This window comes from Bubalus bubalis, chromosome 5 (assembly GCF_019923935.1).
Source record: "Bubalus bubalis isolate 160015118507 breed Murrah chromosome 5, NDDB_SH_1, whole genome shotgun sequence".
Lineage (NCBI taxonomy): Eukaryota > Metazoa > Chordata > Mammalia > Artiodactyla > Bovidae > Bubalus > Bubalus bubalis.
The window spans coordinates 120,420,347-120,439,159 of record NC_059161.1 but is presented as its reverse complement, the minus strand read 5'-3'; the positions used below and the strand labels follow the sequence as shown (position 1 = coordinate 120,439,159).

At 42.5% G+C, this 18,813-nt stretch overlaps 1 pseudogene; it reads left to right on the top strand.

Annotated features, from left to right (window-relative positions):
- The window catches only part of LOC102393774, a 32,674-nt pseudogene extending 14,405 nt beyond the window's left edge, over nucleotides 1-18,269 (top strand).
- Nucleotides 18,270-18,813: the final 544 nt, after the last annotated feature.

Below are 18,813 nucleotides of genomic sequence, written 5' to 3'. Positions count from 1 at the left end.
GGATCACATTACCCTGCTCTTCTGTGGACCCACCACCCCCAGGTTTACCATGACGATGGGAAATAGTTCAGCCAGTGGAATTTGAGTAGAGGTGATATGTCACTTCCAAATGGAAGTATTATTTTCTGTCCCACTAGCTGGAATGCACATGTAATGAAAGGGGCTGGAACAGCCATATTAGACCAGAGGTAAGTAGTACAGGTAGAAGATGTGACAAGAAAGAAGTGGGTCCCCATTTCTGTGGAGAGACCTACACTAATATTATATGAAAGAGAATTGAAATGGTATTGTATTTAAGACAATGTTATTTAAGGCTTGATTACAGTCATTGAACTTGTAACCTAACACTCATAATAGAATAACTGATGTTTGTGTTAGCCTTGTCTTTACATTAGAGTCTGGTATAATGAGACAAGATCTAATGACGTATACTTACAAGTGAGTCGAGTGACAACCCTGCCCTCTGGAATCTGTGGGCTAGTGTGGGTTTCAGAAACTCAAGCAAGAACAAAGTGACATGGCGGGGACAGCTTCAAGATCCTGTAGGAACACTTGGGAGGACAACCTAAATCAGTCCTGGTCTCAGAAGGTTGCTTGAAGTAGTGGACAATCCTCTATTGGTCTCCTTAAAAATAGGCCATGGTGCCAAGCTTCATGTAAAAGTTATGTATTTCAAATTCCTTCCAGACTGTTTTCCCTTTTGATCCAGTGCTTAAGATATGCGTTTGAGACCTGGCTTGGGAAGATTTCAAATGCCCCAGGGCAACTAAGGGCCACAACTACTGAGCCTGAGTGCCCTAGAGCCTGTGATCTGCATCAAGAGAAACACAGGATTGAAAAGCTAGCGTACTGCAATTACAGAGTAGCCCCAACTTGCTGCCAATAGAGAAGTCCTGAGCAGCAATGAAGACCTACTGCAGCCAAAATTAAAAAAATAAAAAATGGGGAAATTAACAATAAACCAAGAATTGTGGGAGAGTTTAATATCCCACTTACACCTATGGATATATCAACTAAACAGGGAAATAACAAGGAAACACAAACTTTAAATGATACAATAGACCAGTTAGACCTAATTGATATCTAAAGGACATTTCACCCCAAAACAATGAATTTCACCTTTTTCAGAGGTGCACATGGAACCTTCTTCAGGATAGACCACATCCTGGGCCATAAATCTAGCCTTGGCAAATTCAAAATAATTGAAATAATTCCAAGCATCTTTTCTGGCCACAATGCAGTAAGATTAGATGTCAATTACAGGAGAAAAACTATTAAAAATTCCAACATATGGAGGCTGAACAACACACTGCTGAATAACCAGCAATCCACAGAAGAAATGAAAAAGGAAATTAAAATATGCATAGAAACGAATAAAAGTGAAAACACAACAACCCCAAAACTATGGGACATTGTAAAAGCAGTGTTAAGGGGAAGGTTCATAGCAATACAGGCTTACCTCAAGAAACAAGAAAAAATTCAAATAAATAACCTAATTCTACACCTAAAGCAACTAGAAAAGGAAGAAATGAAGAACCCCAGGGTTAGTAGAAGGAAAGAAAACTTAAAAATTAGGGCATAAATAAATGCAAAAAAACAAAGGAGACAATAAGAAAATCATCACAGCCAAAAGCTGATTCTTTGCAAGGATAAATAAAATTGACAAACCATTAGCCAGAGTCATCAAGAAACAAAGGGAGAAAAATCAAATCAACAAAATTAGAAATGAAAATGAGAGATCACAAAAGGCAACACAGAAATACAAAGGATCATAAGAGACTACTCTCAGCATCTATATGCCAATAAAATGGACAACTTGGAAGAAATGGAAAAATTCTTAGAAAAATAAACTTTCCGAAACTGAACCAGGAAGAAATAGAAAATCTTAACAGACCCATCACAAGCACGGAAATTGAAACTGTAATCAGAAATCTTCCAGCAAACAAATGCCCAGGACCAGACGGCTTCACAGCTGAATTCTACCAAAAATTTAGAGAAGAGCTAACACCTATCCCACTCAAGCTCTTCCAGAAAATTGCAGATGATGACAAACTGCCAAACTCATTCTATGAGGCCATCATCACCTAATACCAAATCCAGACAAAATGCCACATATAGGCCAATATCTCTGAGGAACATAGATGCAAAAAACCCTTAACAAAATTCTAGCGAACAGAATCCAACAACATATTAAAAAGATCATACATCATGACCAAGTGGGCTTTATCTGAGGGATGGAAGGATTCTTCAATATCCACAAATCAGTTAACATAATACACCACATTAATAAATTGAAAGATAAGAACTATATGATTATCTCAATAGATGCAGAGAAAGCCTTTGACAAAATTCAACATCCATTTATGATGAAACCCTCCAGAAAGCAGGAATAGAAGGAACATACGTCAACATAATAAAAGCTATATATGACAAACCCACAGCAAACATTATCCTCAATGGTGAAACATTGAAAGCATTTTCCCTGAAGTCAGGAATAAGTCAAGGGTTCCCACTCTCATTATTACTATTCCACATAGTTTTGTAAGTTTTGGCCACATCAATCAGAGCAGAAAAAGAAATAAAAGGAATCCAGACTGGAAAAGAAGAAGTAAAACTCTCACTGTTTGCAGATGACATGATCATCTACATAGAAAACCCTAAAGACTCTACCAGAAAATTACTAGAGGTAATCAATGCATATAGTAAAGATGCAGGATATAAAATCAACACACAGAAATCCCTTTTATTCCTATACACTAATAGTGAGAAAATAAATTAAGGAAACAATTCCATTCACCATTGCAATGGAAAGAATAAAATACATAGGAATATATCTACCAAAAGAAACAAAATACTTATATATAGAAAACGATAAAACACAGGTGAAAGAAATCAAAGAGGGCACTAATAGATGGAGAAATATACCATGTTCATGCATCGGAAGAATCAATATAGTGAAAATGAGTATACTACTGAAAGCAATCTATAGATTCAATGCAATCTCTATCAAGCTACAGTGGTATTTTTCACAGAGCTAGAACAAATAATTTCACAATTTGTATGGAAATACAAAAAACCTCGAGTAGCCAAAGCAACCTTGCAAAAGAAGAATGGAACTGGAGCAATAAACCTGCCTGACTTCAGGCTTTACTGCAAAGCCACAGTCATCAAGACAGTATGGTAGTGTCACAAAGACAGAAATATAGATCAGTGAAACAAAATAGAAGGCCCAGAGATAAATCAATGCACCTATGGACACCTTTTCTTTGACAAAAGGGGAAGAATACACAACGGAGGAAAGACAAACTCTTTAACAAGTGTTCCTGGGAAAACTGGACAACCACTTGTAAAAGAATGAGACTAGAATGCTTTCTAACACCATACACAAAAATCAACTCAAAATGGATTAAAGACCTAAACATACAACCAGAAACTATAAAACTCCTAAAGGAAAACATAGGCAAAAGACTCTGAGACATAAATCACAGCAGGATCCTCTATGACCCAACTCCCAGAGTATTGGAAATAAAGGAAAAAGAAATAAATGGGACCTTATTAAGCTTCAAAGCTTTTGCACAATGAAGGGAATCTAAGCAAGGTGAAAAGACAACATTCACATTGGGAGAAAATAATAGCAAAAGAAGCAACTGACAAAGAATTAATCTCAAAAATATACAAGCAACTCCTGCAGCTCAATTCCAGAAAAATAAGCAACCCCATCAAAATGTGGGCCAAAGAACTAAACAGACATTTCTCCAAAGAAGACATACAGATGGCTAACAAACACATGAAAAGACGCTCAACATCACTCATTATCAGAGAAATGCAAATCAAAACCACAATTATGTACCATTTCACACCAGTCAGAATGGTTGCTATCCAAAAGTCTACAAACAATAAATGCTGGAGAGGGTGTGGAAAAAAGGGAACCCTCTTACACTGTTGGTGGGAGTGCACAATAGCACAGCCACTCTGGAGACCAGTGTGGAGATTCCTTAAAAAACTGGAACTAGAACTGCCATGTAACCCAGCAATCCCACTGCTGGGCATACACACTGAGGAAACCAGAATTGAAAGAGACACATGTATCCCAATGTTCAACACAGCACTGTCTATAATAGCCAGGACATGGAAGTAACCTAGATGTCCATCAGCAGATGAATGGATAAGAAAGCTTTGGTACATATACACAATGGAATATTACTCAGCCATTAAAAAAGAATACATTTGAATCAGTTCTAATGAGATGGGTGAAACTACAGCCTATTTTACAGAGTGAAGTAAGCCAGAAAGAAAAACACCAATAGAGTATACCTACACATATATATGGAATTTAGAAAGATGGTAACGATAATCCTATATGCAAGACAGCAAAAGAGACACAGATGTATAGAAGTCTTTTGGTCTCTGTGGGAGAGGGCGAGGGTGGGATGATCTGGGAGAATGGCATTGAAACATGTATATTATCATATGTGAAATGGATTGCCAGTCCACGTTTGATGAATGAGACAGGGTGCTTGGGGATGGTGTACTGGGATGACCCAGAGGGATGTGATGGGGAGGTGGGTGGGAGGGTGGTTAAGTATGGGGAACACAAGTACATCTGTGGCAATTCATGTCAATGTATGGCAAAACCACTACCATATTTTAAAGTAACTAGCCTCCAATTAAAGTAAATCAATTTATATTAAAAAATATTCTCATAGAGAAATCAGTGAGGTCTCAGGGGAAGCAGGACATGAAAAAGGATGAACCAATCTGGGTCTGATATCATGCAAGTCGTGGAGAGGGAAGATACAACCTGTTTTCATAGGGAACTTGGGACATAAGTTATGCCTCAAACGTGCCCCAACCCAAGACTAGGGAGCTGGGATTTCACTCTCCCACTAGCACCTCCCTCTCATCCTTCAACTAAAACCAAACTGGTGCCTCGGAACCTTTATATTAGATCCTCCAAGACAAATCAAAGGTGACACTAGAAGCAAAAAGACACCAAAGCTCAGGAAAGTTCAACCTCAGATAATATCTCTATTTCTGCACCCACTCTGCCATCTCCAGCATCATATCTGGAATCCTGAGAGTCTAAAGAACTCCATGAGTCTCTAGACATAAGCATTTTTCAAAATTCAGCTTTAATTTATTTTATTTTATTTTTAAACTTTACATAATTGTATTAGTTTTGCCAAATATCAAAATGAATCCACCACAGGTATACATGTGTTCCCCATCCCGAACCCTCCTCCCTCCTCCCTTATACACAATGGAGTATTACTCAGCCATTAAAAAGAATACATTTGAATCAGTTCTAATGAGGTGGATGAAACTGGAGCCTATTATACAGAGTGAAGTAAGCCAGAAAGAAAAACACCAATACAGTATACTAATGCATATATATGGAATTTAGAAAGATGGTAACAATAACCCTGTGTACGAGACAGCAAAATTCAGCTTTTAATTTAATAGAAGTATAGTTAATTTACAGTCTTGTATTAATATTAGTTGTATGGGAAATTATTTCCTTTATACATACATATGTATCCATTTGTTTTTAGGTTCTTTTCCCATACAGGTTATTAAGACTATTGAGAAGAATTCCTGTACTGTAGAGTAGGTCTTTGTTGATAATCTATTAAATAAAGTAGTATACAGATATTAATCTCAAACTCTCAATTTATCCCTCTCCCACATTTTAACATTGGTAACTATAATTTATTGTTTTGATGGAGGGAAGTATCCATAGGCACTTTTTCGATCTGGGTCTGTGCTTGTGAGAGTGCAGTGGCCAGGGAAAGCAAGCCTGAGAGAGACTCATTTGAGATGATGGTAAATGTTAAGAAGGACTGGCCAAACAAAAAGCTGGCAGAAAAAAAAACTGTAGATGTGGGAAGTAGTCCCTGCTAAGGACCAAGGTAACCAAGCTTAATAAATGGCTACCCTTCCACTGCCAATCTTCCTTCTATGCTTGGAACTTGGCCTACAGGTGAACCACTATGACCTCATCCCATGCTTCAGTTGTGAGTTAGCAGTAATGAGGCATGTCAGCCTTCCCAAGAAGGGAGAACCTGGGGCTATCATGTGGCTGAATACGCTCTGGACTCAGGGATGTGTCCACAAACTGGTTTTCACCAGGACCATCAGGTGCTAGGGGCACCACCAATGCCTCTGACTATCTCCATGTACTTGTTCTCAGGAGTAGAAATGCCAAGGAACTGATAGAGCAAAGAAACAAGTAATGACTCTTGTTTCATCTTGCCCCGTGTGAATCCCATGGCCCTTTGACCACACTGCTCTCTGCCCAAAAACTCTTTCCTCTATTCCTTCTTCAAAGGTGGCTTGTGAATAACATCAGCACCTGACTCTGAAGCGGGTGGCTGGAATTCAACTCACAATCCACTGGGACCCAGAGATGTCCAGACTTGTCCTGTGTTTCTGTCCGTTTTCTCCAACCAGATTCATAAAGCAAAGTCCTGAAAAAATATTAGTGTGATAGTAACCCTTTTAAGACCTTTGAAGCTCCAAGGTCTGTTTTGAGCATCAAAGAGGGAACACATCGGTTTCATCCAGGCTAGTCTCAGACCCCAGCCTCACTCAGTGAGGGCTTTCCTAAGGAAACATAAGACACTTATCTAAGTTACCAGAAGGCTGAGAAAGGAATGCTTCTCGCTTGAATGCAGGTGCATGTTATCCAGTCACCCAAGGTCTGTGTTGTGTGAATGAGGAGCGGGAGCTTTTTGGATTCTGAGTTGGGAGTGAGTCAGTCACCACCTGCAGGACTGCCTCCTGGGGTCACTACAGCTGGGGGCCCCCAATGTGCCTGGAACCCAGAAGAAACAGCCCTGAATATTGCTTTCCTGCTGCTACATGGAGGCAGGTCTGCTGATAAAATTGGAACCAGACTTGAGGGGCAAAGGGAAAGGAGCTTCCACTCTGGTGTTTGAAGACATCTTAGAGCTATCCAGCAGTGGATGCAATTGAGCTTTCTCTCATCTTTCCCTTCCCGGAAGTCTCATAGTTTGGGAACAAGAGTTCCTGGGTCCCTGGGCTGAGATCAGGTAGTTATAAGTCAGAAGTTACCAATGGGGTAGCTTGTAGATTCCTCAGCAGAACCCAAATTAGGCTAATGAATCATCTCTCCTAAAAAATTTTGGGAACAAGATATGCCAGGACTCTTAGACAAATTTTGTAGTATTTTAAATACTATTTAAAGTAGATATTCTTTTGGATGACCTGCCATTTACTCTCTGGATTGGGATGATACCCACAGTTAGAGTGGAATCAAAGGGCTCCTGGGGGAGGCTGTCAATCTCCCTGTGACTCATTAGCAGTGAGTACAGCTCTATCCCCTCCATATCTGGAGCAGAAATTAAACCAGGAAGGACACAACCTCCAAGTTTAACAGGAAGACTCAGGTAGGTCTGGCCCTTAGGTAGGCACTATTCTTTTCCCAGTGCTTCTTCCTTCCCTCCTGGGTCCTGTGCAGCTGCCCACCTCCTGGTTATTGGGTTGTGAATTCCTCCTCCCTTCTCTAGCAAATATCCTTGCAGTATCACTTGTGGCTTCCTCTCTACCCAGGCCCTATCCCTCACCTGAAGATGACACTAAAGAAGAGAAAACCAAGGAGGGGTCTGCCCAGATCATTCTTTCTTAAGATGTCTGCATTACTTCTCCTTCCAGACCCTGTCCTGATGAATCAAGATCTCCAACTAGATGACTCAGTAGCTTAGCAGGGGAGTGGAGATGCAGATAGGGTTGGAGGTAAGGTGGTCAGGTATGGGGGTGGGGGATGATTTTCAGATGACAAGAGAAGAGTAGGGGTAAGGAGCATGTGGTCCTCCAAACACTCACTCATTGCTGACCTGCCTGAATCTGCTATTTTGGGCCCCTCAGGGTATCACTAAGATAGAAACTTCATTCTATAAACTTCTTACTAACAAACAATTTCAAACATAACAAATATAAGAAAGAAGAGTGTCATGAACCCTATATTTCATCATTTGGCATCAATAACTACAAAACTAACCTCTTAGTCCTACAGGTTGTCATAGACTGGAGACTATGCAACATCAATATTGTGGACAATTGAGTTCCCAGTGAAGACATTCTTGACTTGCATCAGGTCTTTTTCTTCTTGCTATGTTCTCATTTGTGGTGGGGGAAGGGAAGGAGGAAGAGAGAGAATAAGAAAGGAAAAGAGGGAGAGGATAATCCCAACATGAGGGACCACCATCAAAACCCCATGCCAACTTGCATACCTCCCAAAGGCCCTACTTCTTAATACCATCACAGTGGGAGTCAAGGGTGGACACAATTCAATCCATAGCAGCTATGCTGTTCTGTTTTTAAATCAAGACAGACCCTCATTTCATTCTCTCTTTTACTCCTTGTTCATTTTTCCTGAAGTGTTTTAGGGACAAGATGAACATTTCACAAAATATACATAATGAGTATTTGGGGTAAAATGATAGGATGTGAAAAAAATGCTCATTTGTTCCCAATAAAATTAACACCTAATATCCAGTCCATGTACAAATTTCCCTGATTTTCAAAAAGCAGTTTTCACCGTTTATTGAAAGAATGTGTTCATATGTTGCACTTGGTTGTTCTCCTTTAAGACTAAATAACTGTTCCTCTTCCAATTTTAATGCCATTTGTTTTTTCAGAAACAGGGAGGAAGCAGGGTGGTTTGTCTTGCAGAATGTCCCACTGTTGGGTTTAGAGCAGGAGTCCACAATACCAGCACAGTGGGTCATGACCAGTACCATTTCTTGGTCTATTAGGAACCAGACCTCCACAGAGGGAGGTGAGCTGCAGGCCAGTGAGTGAGGCTTCATCTGTATTATAGCTGCTCTATATCATTCTCTCGTCACCCCCAGAGGGGTCAGTCTAGCTTGTTTTCCTGGAACTCTTTGTAGTTACATAACCTATGCTTAATAGAAACAAAAATAGCATAAATATTGATGATTTTTTCCTTTCTCAGTGCTCAGAATGGTGAGTTGGTGCCCTAGTAATCTATCACAGTGACAAATTAGATGTTGCCCATTACCATCTGTACACATTTGGCCAGCTTAAAATTAAATATTAGAAAACTAAGATCATGGGATATAGCCCCACCCTTCATGGCAAATAGGAGGAGAAAAGGTGGAAGCAGTGACATATTTCTTCATCTTAGCCTCTAAAACCACTGTGGATGGTGACTGCAGCCATGAAATCAGAAGGCATTTTCTTCTTGGCAGGAAAGCTATGAGAAACATAAACCGTGTGTTGAGAAGCAGAAACATCATTTTGCCCAACAAACTGGTTGATGTTTGGCCTTTTCATTTGGATTCCTAAACTTTCTGTCCAGTCCCCATTGGTCTTTGACGTCCCTTAGCTTTCTGATCTTTCATGATTCCCAATATTATTTTGCACATTTCTTTACCCAGTCCTGAAATCAGCCATCTCTTTAAGAATCCATGCATCGTCTGGATGGGAAATGTATTTAGAAGCTACATGTTAGACCTCAGGATAGTCACTGTTATCAAGTTGTCATTGCTTGTAGGCTTTATAGTGGTCAAAGTAGGAAGTATACATTTTCCTTAAAAAAATAAAATAAAATGAGTATATTTAGTTGGTATAAACCTATGCTTTCAGTTCAAGATTTAAGACAGCAGGGTTTGAATTAAACTTCTTTATGTTTTGTGTGAACTTGTTTTTCTAGCCACTGAAAGGCTTACTTCAGAACATTAATTTTAAGTATTGTCTTGCTTTTACCTATTAACATGCATATGATTCTGTCATAATAACAGAAGTTATGAGGAACAATAAGTTGTTGAATATAGTTTCAGATTTCTTTCCTGTTTTTCTTTGATTTTCTTTGGTTTTCTTTTGGATGGGCAGGATTTTTGTTTTTTCCTTAGAAGATATTCCACTCTGAATGTAGTCATAATTCTGAATTTTAAAGCCACTTAAGTAATGTGTTATTATGGGCAGCTAGTCACCAACTTGATGCAATTAGATTTATCAGTCTCTTTGTTCTCAATTTGTTCAGCTCAGTTCAGTCCTTTCAGTCGTGTCTGTCTTTTTGCAACGCCATGGACTGCAGCATGCCAGGCTTCCCTATCAATCACCAACTCCCGGAGTTTACTCAAGCTCATGTCCATCGACTTGGTGATGCCATCCAACCATCTCATTGTGTCTTCTTCTCTTCTTGCCTTCTATCTTTCATAATATCAGGGTCTTCTCCAATGAGTCTGTTCTTCCTGTCAGGTGCACAAATAATTGGAGCTTCAGCTTCAGCATCAGTTTTTCCAGTGAATATTCAGGACTGATTTTTCTTTAGGATGGACTGGTTTGATCTACTTGCTATCCAAGGGACTCTCAAGAGTCTTCTCCAACACCAGAGTTCAAAGGGCATATGTGTGTGTCATTTGTCAGTGACGTCATATTCCCCCTGTTGGGATTTAACCACCAGAACTGAATTTAAACAACATGCAAAAATGAGGATTAAGTCACAGGGCCCGATCTACACACACCGTGCAACAGGAGAGGCTCCTATTGTATTCAAGGGACAGTCATGGATAGATCTCATGCAGGAATAGGCCCTGGGAATCCTGGACGAGTCTTTAAATACGATTGTCTTTACTTGGCTGCCACAATTGTTTTGTCTTCTTTGATTGGGAAGACATTTCAAAATTATTTTTTTGTATGATTGGTTTGGCAGATAAAATTTTTCATGACATAGATCCTATGGGGAAATTATATCAGAAATATATCCATTTATCTTCAGCAGTTAAATTTGTTGGTTTGTGTGTCCCTGATGATCTTTCTTTATAAATAGAAAGGAAACACACATGTTCAGGATGCATTCAGTCTCTTTGTAAATGAACCAACATGAATTAAATTTCTCTCTTTCCCCACCGCACTCCCAAATCTAGGCGAGAAATAAAAACCTGCAGAGACTGAAGGCTGATTCAAGCACATTGCTGTGGAGATTTCATTCCCACTGTTTTTTTTTGGGAAAAAATTAGTTGCTAACATTAAAATCAGTAGATTGCACATAAATATCCAAACTTCTGATTCTCTTGAAAACATGGCCAACTGGCCTGCTTTCCAGCGCGGGTGAAGTGGAGGAAAGGCTGCTCCGACAGGTAAGGCCTGTGCTGCCCAGATTCCGACAAGGCCACCTAGTCCTAGTATCATATCTCCTGCCTCCTGGGGCCATGGGTTTGTGAGAACTTGACTTCTAGCTCTCTTAAGATAAAGTCTACTTTTGTCTTGATCAACTTTGGCTTTGAAGCCTTTAACCCAGAGCCTAGCACACAGTTCTTCCTTGTACAGTTGTTGGATGATATAAAATATCTTGTGGATATCTTCTGGCAGGATGAAAGGAATTGTTGCTCATGACACAGTTCGGGTAACAGTGTAACAAATGCTGAGTCAGGACTGGCTATGGAGTGACCTCTGCTTGCAAAACAGATGAAAGACCATCTGGCAGGACCCTTCCTAGCCTAACTCCCATAGATATTGGCCATCTTACCCACAGGATCCTGTCCCTGGGGAGGCAGTGCCTATGGTGACACATGAGCATTGGATTACCTAACCCAGAGAGTGGCTTGAGGTGTGGACTTGCAGCTCCTTTGCCCATGAGCAGTTCAAGGTTCATTTTGCTGTGAGTGAGAAAAGCGGAAAAAGCACCCACCTTTATAGTCACAGACTGTTCCTGGCACTTTCAGGTAATAATTGGTTTAATCCTGCAACAACCCGACATAGCAGGTGGTCTGATTAGCTCATGAGACATATGAGGAAACTGAGGTGCAGACAGCAAGGGCCTTGCTGAGGTCACACATGTGGTAAACGGTGGAGCTGGGTTGGCTTTTCAGGGCTGAAGTTGCTGTAGGGTGTTTAGGGACAGGATACTACTGATCTGGGCACCCTGGGGGCAGTCAAGGGCTTCAAGTATCCATAGTGGGACAGTGGAGGCCAGAGATATCAAGGGGCCTGATAAATGAGTTTTCACTCTAGGGTGCCTTTGAGAATCTAATAAAAGGTATGGCCTGCCTCCCCAAAGTACTTGAGTAGCTCCCTCTCTCTCTTTCTCTCTCATACACACTCAGACAAATACACACATATCCCCAAAAGTGAATTTCCCAGGCTGTAGTTTCATAGATCCCTGCAAGCAAGACTGTGTTTTTGGCTTCTGTCTTCCTGGACAGATGCAGAATCCACAGTACCTTACAGAGAATTCAGTCCATTCCTGTTATTAGGTCATAGTGATGCCAGAGAAGGCTACCTTGCTCTCGACTCATTTTGTCCACAAGGGGGCACCAATGGGTCCTTACCTGACACTTCGTTGCTCCACCTGGACAGAAGCCACAGGCTAACAGGCTCACTCCAGTGGTGTTTTTCAGAGGGGCAGATGTTTTAAAATTCACAGGCTCTTACAAAGGGAACCCAAATTCCCCTCCCAGGTTGGTCTAACCATCTGAGGTCCACCAAAGACACAGCCCAGCCTCATTTCTTCTCTGAGGATTTAATGGCAATGCACCCCAGACCAGTTCTAGCCCCACTTCATGTATCTGTAAGCGGGAACACTCTTCTCTCCCAAGATCGGGGACCTTGTAAGTACTGACCAGCTGTTCGGTCTAAGCATTGTGGCATACGGATGTGAGGGTGCACCTTTTGATGGCATCTTGGGCTTGAATTATCCCAACATATCTGTCTTTGGAGCTATCCCCATCTTTGACAACCTGAAGAATCAAGGTGCCATTTCTGAGCCTGTTTTTGCCTTCTACTTGAGCAAGTAAGTCTGAGATGGACAATCCCTTTCTCCAAATTAGCTTTAAGATGCTTTCAGTTGCACAAAAATTATAGAACACTTGATAAAGAAGTATCCTGAGAGATAATCTAACCCCGGTTAAATCTAGCCCCTCGGCTGTACCTGGTACACCACCAGCTTTTATAAATAACGTTTTATTGGAATACAACCCTACTCCTGGGCTAAAAACCGGGAAGTTGGTCTAGGAGTTTGAGTGAGGAGGAAGATTAATGGAAGGCAATAGGAAACAAGTTGGAGGAAAAAGCAATACGATTTCCTTATGAATTTGTTCAGGAAGGAAGGAGAAGGATGGTGGATATCTTTCCTTCCTCATTAGCATTCCACTGGGAACCGAGGACCAGCTACCCAATTTGCGGGAGCCAGTGACAAATGACAGTGTGGGACACAAAACAAACATGTGGGACCCCTTGTTCAAGAAATATTAGGCATTTCAAGACAGGGAGAACAGATGTGTGGTCCATTCTGAGTGTAGGGCCCTTTGAACAGTAGAGATCACAGGCCAGCGGAGCCAACTCTGGGTGACCTGAACCCACTTCCTTAGCACTCCCAGGCTTTGATTTTCCTGAAAAATGACAAGCTGGACAAGGAGAAAACAATTATGCTTCAGCACCGTGTCCTCTGAGTGTGTCGAGCACTCAGGTCACAGGAGGTAGGGCACCTTCAGAAGATATAGAGGGTGGAGCCTAGCCACGTACCTCAGCTTCTAACCTCCTCTGTGCCGCCCATTAGCCAGTAGCCGACCGAGGTCTGGATCTCAATCACTCCTAGACTCGGTTTCTGCATCTGTACATGGGGACCTTATTAGGGCCTTGATGGGGGGACCAGCACAGCTCTCAGACAGTGCTGTTGTTACTGTCCTCCAAGGATCCCCCCCTTTCTTCTCCCTACACATGCAGGGTGAAAGGCAGTGTGGTGATGTTTGGTGGGGTGGATAAATCCTACTGCCAGGGAGCGCTCAACTGGGTACCATTGATCCGCGCCAGAGACTGGAGTTACACATGGCCAGGTAAGCCTCTCCCTCTGAGGGTCAGCCCAAATAATGCTCCAGGTACTGTACACGGACATAGGCAGACACACACAAATACATTCTCAAACACACAGTCAAACAGACATGTACATCACCCACAATGACACAGACAGACACACAGACACTTGGAAATACACAAGCAGATACATATAAACCTACACAGAGATACATAAAAACATGCATATCTAGTCAGAGACACACAAGCACTCACAGAGACACATATAAACACACATACAAACACATATACAAACAAACACACAAGCAGATAGATATACAAACAACCAATGGGTTCATAATCCACAGGCCTTCTGACCAGGGCTCTGACCAGGGTCCTAAAAGGGTCCAGAGAGGTCTGTGCAGCTGGAAGAGGATTGTACCCACTGCCCTGTAAGGCATGGAGCATGGTTAGAGGACTCTACAGTGTGGTGAACAGAGGATCAGGGAAAATTTCTCCAGCCTGAACAGAGGTATAAGATGACCAACTGTTCGGGGCTACCTCAGACATAGGAAGTTCTCAGTACAGATAAATGTCAGGTTAAAAATGGAAAATCCTGAGCAAATGGGGAGAACTGGTCTCCTAAGGGAGCAATTACTGATCAGTGTAGAGAGATTTGCTGAAGTCATAAGATGTGAAAGCAACTAATAAAAAAGACACCCTACATTCATGGGCACACAGTGGGGCAGGGGCTATAACAGAGAATCAGGAAGCTGGGATCCAGGAATGACCTGAGAACAAGAGGCATAATTGATAGGATTCTGTGTGATACCCTCAGAAAAAAGCTGACCTGTCCTTTGGAGTTTCTGTGGGCTAGTCATGTATTTCCTGGCCAGGGTCTCAGGGTCTGAGCTGGTTGTAGGAGCAGTGCAGGCAGACACCCTCTCCCAGAGGAGCCCGTCTATCCCACCACTATGAGAATCTGCTACCCTCGCAAACCTCCATCTTCAGTCTGCAATTGACCCATTATTTGTTCCCCACATGGTACAGCTCTCTGGATGTTTCTCATTCATTATTTGCACTGTCTTCATTCACTCACTGAACAGAGAAGCCTTGGGCATACATGGTGTGCCAAGCACTTTAGGGAGGTAATGAGAATAAAACTCGCCCTCCCATCTAAGAAGGCAGATGCACAGGAAATGAGACACACATATAGTGAATTGTGACTTTGGTACATGCTAGACATGAGGAAGTGTCTACAAAGAGACTGTCAAGAAAGGAGACTGATAAACTCCGGGGGAAAGACTTCCCTGAAACCATGACAATTAAGCTGGAATCTAGAAGATGAGAAGAAATTTGCTAGTTAAAGGGGAGGAGGCTCCTCTAGGAAGGAAGACCAGCTTGTGTCAAGGTGCAAAAGAGCCTGGTGTAATCAAGTACCACATTCAAGAATGTGAAGGAAGGTGCCATGTCGGGAGCAAAGGATAAGATGGCAAGAGACAAAGGGCTGTTTAGAAGACAGTCGGGAAGGAGGCAGCTCTGGGGAGACTCAGAGTGGCCTTGATGACCCCTTTATCACACTGTCTCTCAGCATCTCCATGAAAAGAAAGATTATTGCTTGTTCTGGCAGCCGGGAGGCACTTGTGGATACTGGGATATCACTGATCCTTGGCCCAAGAAGACTGGTCAATAACATCCAGAAGCTCATCAGCGTCATGCCATGGGGTTCCGAGTTGAAGGGTCATGCCCCAGGGTCATTCCCAGTCTCCACACACAAGAAGGATCTCCAGGGCCAACTTCTCTCCCTCTCTGTATAACAGCACTACGTTTCATGTTTTGTGGTCAGTACCCTGCCCTCTATTATCTTCACCATCAATGGCATCAACTACCCAGTCCCAGCTCAAGCCTACATCCTCAATTTGAGGGGAGAACCCTGAAGGGTGGTTCTCAAATAGGATCTTGCAGGAACCCTTGGGCTGCTGGGAGGAGGGCGCCCTCTTCAGGCCATCTCACACTATTATAGATGCTGCTGAGCCCAGGGGCTGGCCAGAGCCTCCCACAAGACAAACCACTTAAGAGTAAAGGGCAGTCTGGGACACTGATCATCCTGAAATAAATGTGGAGACACCACACCATGCTCGCATGGTGGGAGTCACAAGGAGAGGGGAACACTCAGGTCCTCAATGTTCAAAAAGCTTCAGTTCAATCTGAACTCTCAGATGGATGAACACAGAAAGTCAGCTCTAGTGGTCCTTGAAATAAGTCATGTGACAAGGAGAATGACTGGGGACACTCCCAGTGTGCCCTCCCACCATAGGGATTAACAGTCTCCCTTTCCTTCTCGCAGTTTTCCTGCTTTGGATGATAAATTACATGGTCACCCTAGTTCTCGGATGCATCTTCTCCTAGCTCTGGCCGGGTGCCCCCTTTGTGAGTTGGGATACCCGACCCCTTTGTGGGGAGGCTGGTTGCTAACGTGAATAAAGGGTGCACAGTGACTGCTCAGCCCCGGTACAGGGTGGAGGCTTCATGTCAGCTCCCTAGGGGAGTTCAGAGCTGACTGATGGGCTGAAAGAAGGCTTTGGGGAAGGGAGGGAATTTCAGGAATTCTAAAACTGTAAACTCATGGAGCCATGTGGAGGGTTGCTCAGTTCTAGGCAAAACTGCATTGGATTCCATGCAAATGGCACCCCAGGGTCCTCTGCATTGGGGCACTGGGTGAATTACTCGGGGTGATGAGGGCTACGGACAGATGGTGGGGATGGGGAACCAGAGTACATTACCCACCCAAGCCTGGGTGGCCAAAGAGGGTGAGTGTGGGCTGAAGGAGGCTTCCCAGAGTTCCTGAGTTAAGTATCCAAGAACGTGTTGTGGGCACTGCTCTATTTAAGATGAATAACCAACAATGAGTTACTGTGTAGCACTGGGAATTCTGCTTAATTATATGACAACCTGGATGGGAGGGGTATTTTTGGGACCAGGATACATGGATATATATGATTAAGTCCATTTACTGTCCACCTGAAACTCAGAATATTGTTAATCAATATGCTCCAATACAAAATAAGTTTTTAAATAAAGTATGGATTGTGGGGACACAGGAGGAGAACCAGCATTCTCTGCAGAGAAAACAAAGAACAGGAGTCAGAAGGAAAGAAATAGAGAGGAGAACTACAGACACTGTTTTTCTTTTGTAAAATTTTATTCAGTTCAGTTCAGTTCAGTCGCTCAGTCGTGTCTGACTCTTGTGACCCCATGAGTTGCAGCATGCCAGGCCTCCTTGTCCATCACCATCTCCCGGAGTTCACTTAAACTCATGTCCATCGAGTTGGTGATGCCATCCAACCATCTCATCCTCTGTCGTCCCCTCTTCCTCCTGCCCCCAATCCCTCCCAACATCAGAGTCTTTTCCAATGAGTCAACTCTTCGCATGAGGTGGCCAAAGTACTGGAGTTTCAGCTTTAGCATCAGTCCTTCCAGAGAACACCCAGGGCTGATCTCCTTTAGAATGGACTTGTTGGATCTCCTTGCTGTCCAAGGGACTCTCAAGAGTCTTCTCCAACACCACAGTTCAAAAGCATCAATACTTCAGCGCTCAGCTTTCTTCACAGTCAAACTCTTACATCCATACATGACCACTGGAAAAACCATAGCCTTGACTAGACGGACCTTTGTTGGTAAAATAATGTCTCTGCTTTTGAATATGCTATCTAGATTGGTCATAACTTTCCTTTCAAGGAGTAAGCGTCTTTTAGTTTCAAGCCTGAAGTCACCATCTGCAGTGATTTTGGAGCCCCCCAAAAATAAAGTCTGACACTGTTTCCACTGTTTCCCCATCTATTTCCCATGAACTGATGGGACCAGATGCCATGATCTTCATTTTTTGAATGTTGAGCTTTAAGCCAACATTTTCACTCTCCTCTTTCACTTTCATCAAGAGGCTTTTTAGTTCCTCTTCACTTTCTGCCATTGAAGTGTGTCTAATCTTCAGTGTTGCATTAAGTTCTGCTGCACAGCAATGTGACTCAGTCAGTTATACACATACAGAAATACATATTCTTTTTCTTATTATTTTTCATGTGGTTTATGACTGGATATTTAATATATTTCCTTATGCTCGACAGTAGGACTTTGTTCTTTATCATTCCTCCGTATCCCCAACTCCCAGTCCTCCCCTCCAACACACCCTTCCTCATGGGAACCTCATGTCTCGGCCCTTTTTGGTTGTGGATGAATTCTCATATCCCCTGCTAATGCGAAAATCCCTTGATACTTACCAAAAGAGGGACATAAAACCAAGAATTGTGCTGGGTCTGGATATTTGTGGAAGTCGCAGGTAAAGGCTCAGGCTGACTGGTGTGTGTCTCTGACTCCTCCAGGATTCTAGAGGCCACTGCTATACCACCATTAAAGAGAACACAGAGAGGACATCTAGAGAGACCTGGATCCTGGGTGACATCTTCCTGAGGTTGTATTTCTCAGTCTTTGACTGAGGAAATGACAGGATTGACCTGGAACAGGCAGTATAAATGCTTGGAGTCGTTCAGGAATGAGTAAGGCCACTCCGAGCAAACACTAAATCACACTTAGGGTACTCCTGCCCTGGATGCTGATGAACTGTATTTGGTGGTCTGCACACCCTATTCTCATTAAAGAATAAAAAGAGTTTCACTCATAATGGTGCTGAAACAAACAGGTGCCTCTGTTTGTGTCTGGGAGGTGTACAATGATTGGGAAGGATAGAGAACAAAATCTGAATCATAGTTGAGAGGAACCCACCTCCAACTGGGTTCAATAAAAAGGGAGACTCATTGAAATGATTCTGGGAATCCAGGATACAAGACTCAGAGCAAATGCAAAGGTCTATGTGACTGGACCCAAGAAATCAGAAGTCATCAGTTCTCTATTTCACACCCTTGCTCTTCCCCTTCTCTCTTCTCTGATGGTCTTAGTATGACAACTTTCTTCCTTAAGACTTCTACACCTACTGAGGGAGTCCAAGCTACCTGCCCTAGGGTTTTATATCCTGAAGGCATC